Source organism: Tupaia chinensis, unplaced genomic scaffold (assembly GCF_000334495.1).
Source record: "Tupaia chinensis unplaced genomic scaffold, TupChi_1.0 Scaffold000283_2, whole genome shotgun sequence".
In the NCBI taxonomy this organism is placed as follows: Eukaryota; Metazoa; Chordata; class Mammalia; order Scandentia; family Tupaiidae; genus Tupaia; species Tupaia belangeri.
Genome location: NW_006159767.1, coordinates 60,615 through 65,385, shown reverse-complemented (window position 1 = coordinate 65,385; position 4,771 = coordinate 60,615).

The window sequence follows — 4,771 nt, the reverse complement described above, 5'->3', positions numbered from 1 at the left end:
GCACGGGTCAGCGTGGCTGGTCTGCAGAACGTGGTTGGGAAGCAGAGGCCACGAGTCCTCTGAAAAACGAAACTTCAACATAGGATTTGTGGATACGAGACAGAGTATGGGAATCCACAAGCCACATCATCTTAAAGATACTCAATTCCATTTCTTGTTTTCTTTTTTCAAAGGTTTTTGCCATAGGTTACGTGAGCTCCCCAGAGATAGTGAGAGGGAAAGTGAGAAATCACCCCCTGCAATGGGATGACCATGCTGCCATCTCTTCTCCTCCATTCTCCTCCTGGGATTTGGGGCATACACGCATGTGTGCCCGAACGAGTTTCTCGCCGCAGAGTCCAGGATTCGAACCATGGTTGGCCAGGTGAGAGTCCAGTGCTTTAATCACTACACCACCTGCTGGCCCCTCGATTTCATTTTTGAAGTCTAGTTGTATGGCATATTCCTGCTCTGCTCTTTGTTGAAACTTTGTTGAATTTATTTATTAATATGCTTACGTTTTTTTTCACTGTTCCTGAGCCAATGACAATGGTGCGGACATGCAAACCTCAGCTTCCCAAGCACATAAAGTCTTCTAGTACTGGGGCCCAGCAGATGGCATAATGGTTATGTCACTGGACTCCCACACGACTGATCGCAGTTCAAGTCTTAGACCCAGTAGCTTGAAACTCACACCAGGCATGTGTGCATGTGTGCCCAATATCCTGGGAGGAGAAGGGAAGAGAGGGGATTGTGGTGTGGCCATCCCCCCGGGGGATGATTTCTCACTTTCCCTCCCATTGTCTCTGTGTCTCTCGCTCTCTCTCCAGCAAGTGCACACGTCCTATGGCAAACACTTCTAAACAACAACAACAACAAAATCTTTGGGTACATTTATAGAAAGAAAACCTCGAACCATTAGGATTACCTACAACTCATGGTACTAAGGGTCTTGAAATAGTTTGTGGAAAATGAGTCATGAGAGAAAATTCTGTGTGGATTTCAAACTTTTTATGCTATAATAAATTCACAGTTTAGTTACATTTTCCATAAGCTTTCTGCATGAACTGCATTGCAATTCTTTTCCCACCAGGCCAGGGTCACCTAGAACTCAGGACGCAAGTTAGAACATGATGGAGGGACCAGCAGAGGGCGGAATGGTTACGTCGCTGGACTCCCAGGCTGTTGACCACCGTTCGAGTCCTGGACCTCGTGGCTTAAAACTCATGCCCGGGGCATGTGCGTACATGTCCAAAATCCGGAGTGGAGAACAGAGAAGAGATTGCAGCGTGGCCACGGCCCTGGGGGGTGATTTCTCACTTTCTGTCTCTGTCTCTGTGTCTCTTTGGCAAGGCCACGTGCCCTATAACAACAATCTGTCTTTAAAAACAATGATCAAAGAAGGGCGAGCAGGTGGTATGGTGGTTAAGGTGCTGGACTCTCACATGGCTGACCGTGGTTCAAGTCCTGGACCTGGTGGCTTACCATCTCACTTTGCTTCTCTCTCTCATTCTGTCTCTCGCTGGCCAAATTAAAAAAGCAATAATAATAAATAAAATAATTCTTTAAACAAATGATTGAAAAAATAGGTATTTTAATTTTCTAAAATTATGCGCCTATTACCATTTTCCTGCGATCGAATCTGCATTGTTACTGAGGTCCCCACCAGAAGGAAGAAAAGAGGGCAATCTTTAGTAAAATTAAAACAAGGTGACCCGTTTCCAGTTCAATCAAGCCTCTGTCCCAGTGGGTCACTCTGTAAATTAGAAGGCTGGTGCCCTATCGTTCCGATGCTGTGTGTGGGGGTGGAGGAGCACCACTCCAGAGTCATCGACTCTATTTATTTTTTAATTGTAAAAAATGTGCTACAGGGGGAACCAGCAGTTAGCGTAATGGCTATGTCGCTGGACTCCCACGTAGTCGACCGCGGTTCGTGTCCCGGACCCGGTGGCTTAAAAAAACTCACGCCGGGCGCGTGTGCGTGCGTGCCCAAGATCCCGAGAGGAGAATGGAGGAGAAGGGATTGCGGCGTGACCATCCCCCCTGGGGGGTGATTTCTCGCTTTCTGTCTCTATGTCTCTCTCTGTCTGGCGAGCGCACGCGCCCTACAGTGAAAATCTCTCCAAAAAAAAAAAAAAAAAGTGCTACAGGGACCAGCAGTTGATGTAATGACTATGTCGCTGGACTCCCATGTAGTCAACCGCGGTTCGTGTCCCAGACCCGGTGGCTTGAAACTCACGCTGGGCGCGTGTGCGTGCGTGTCCAAGATCCAGAGAAGAGAATGGAGGAGAAGGGATTGTGGTGTGGCCATCCCCTTGGGGACTGATTTCTGGCTTTCTGTCTCTCTGTCTCTCTCTGTCTGTCTGGCGAGCACACGCACCCTATAGCAAAAACCTCTCCAAAGGGAAAAAAAATGTGCTACAGAGCACGTGTGCTCACCAAAAAGAGAAGGGAAGTGAGAATCATTGCCCCCCACCCCCCAGGCAAGATGGCCAAATGGCAAACCCTTCTCCATGGCATTCTTGGGATTCTGGGCATGAATGTACATGCACCTGGCATGTTTTTCAGGCAGCTGGGTCCAGGACTTGAACCACCTAGTCAGCCACATGGGATCCAGTCTCCTTAACTACCACACCACCAGCTGGCAGAAGAAGAGCCACCCACTTGAAACGTGTCTTCAGACAAGGATGAACCAGGCCCTCCGGGTTCTCATTTCCGGTGTCAGAGGTGTGACCGCTTCCCTCGGTGTGCTGGTTTCTGCCAGAGGAAGTGGATTTTGAAACTGCACGCCCAGCTTGTCTTCATGACACATTGCCTGTTCCCCTTCCCTCTCCCCGGGGTAGCTAGACACCATTTCCGCGGCCTTCTGGACAAAGGCCTCGCCTTCTGCACACGGTGCTCAATGTCTGCTCCGGGCTGTCTCTAAGTTCCGGTGAGGAGTGCTGTGGTCAGACTAACTGCCCTTCATCTGCACTCCCAGGGAACGCCAAGATAAGGGAGACTTCACCCCACCTCCATCGCCTCGCCAAGTCTCGCTTTCCCTGGGGACTACACAAAGAAGACAACGTTCTGCGACAGCAAAGGAGGCAGAGAGCAGCCGGGTTAAGTGCTGGCGACGCAGCTAGGGCTGGAAGGAACTGGCCAGAAGGGGAAGAAAAATGTATTTTACAAGAGCACTTCGAAAGACGCAGGTCTACCTGAGCAGTAACCCCTTCTGCCCAGGTGCAGGAAGCACAGTAGCAGAAGAAGGTAAAGAAGTATACCCTGAGCCAGAGGGTGGCGTGGTGGTTAGGGCACTGGACTCCCACATGGTTGACCATGGTTTGAGTCCCAGACCTGGAAGCTTGAAAAACATACCAGGTGCATACGTGTGTGTATGTGTGTGTGTGTGCCCAAAATCCCGAGAGGAGGATAGAAGAGAGGGGATGAGTTCTCTCTTTCCCTCTCTCTGACCCTCTGTCTCTCTCATAAGCACACTCACCCTATGGCAAAAAAAACCAAAAAACAAAAAAAAACAAAAAAAAGAACATACAAAAAAAAGAGCGACATGTTTTCTTCGATGACGCTATTTGAAGACTTGGTTCGCTTTTGGGTCTGATCTGAGGCTCTAGATTCTAGGAAGAAATCTGATCCTACGAATTCAAGACAACTTGCACAATAAAATATTCAGAGAGCCCTAATAGCCAGCCCCATTGTACAGCAAATTCGACCCAGACACTAAAACCTTTATGTAAGTAATGAAGGCTTGCAGACGCCAGCAGAGTTGTTTTTTGTTTTTTAAGAAAAAGCAATTACAGCTATGGGCACAGAATCACTTTGCCGGGAACAGAAGGAATTCGGTCGCACTGTTTGATCCAACACTGACAGCAAGAAATAATTTAGCAGCGAATGTTTTAAAGTCTAAAAGTACTCCTTTTCTCTGCATTTCAAGAATACGTACAGACATATGATTAAAGTCTTGGTTTCATCCGAGAGATGATGAAAAGAGGCACAAAGGGGCCTTAAAAGCTGCTACGTATTTGGAATTGTCTCGACTTGGTAAAGGTAGAGGCAAGAGAGTCCTAAGTTCGGTGGCATGAATGCATCAGGACAGCCGAAGAAAGGACAGAGAAGGACCGTTTCCGCCTCATTTCACAAGCAACAAAACTCACATTTCTACAACGTGAAGTCACCTTCGGATGACCACATTCTCCACGGGGAAAATCGCCTACAGAGTCTACCCTCCTTTCTAAACCTGTGTGGGTTCTCCACGCTGTAAGCCAATGCCTTAACACGGCGCGGTCTACCAGGGAACCTTCTTGACGTCCAACCTGTGAACCTTTCCGGTGCGATGGTTCGCGTCTTCCTAGGGGAAGATTGGACAGAAAGACTTCAAGGTGGGAAGGGCTGGGCCCTGACTCTCCGAGGAGAGCTGCTTTCTGCTAGCACACAGCACGCCTGCAACTTCTCATTGTGTGTGAATCTAGGAGGGGCGTGCATTCTGGAACAGCACTGCAAAACCATCTGCCCGAAAAGAAAGCCCCGGGAATAGGTTCCCGGGAGGTGGGACGGACTCCTAATGCCCCTCAGACGGAGGAGAGCACTGTAAGAATCTGCCAGAACAAATGGCTCCCCTTGCCTGATGTAGGGGGGTTTTTGTCAAAGCTTCAAGTGTTTTTCCTAGAGGATACAACGGCTGTAACCTGACCCGAGCTAGACAGAAGAGCGGATCATTTTCTAAACGCCCCATTCCCTGCATCTAGACAACCTCCTGAAAGCGATGACACCCAAAACCATCTTTTCTTAAGACAAA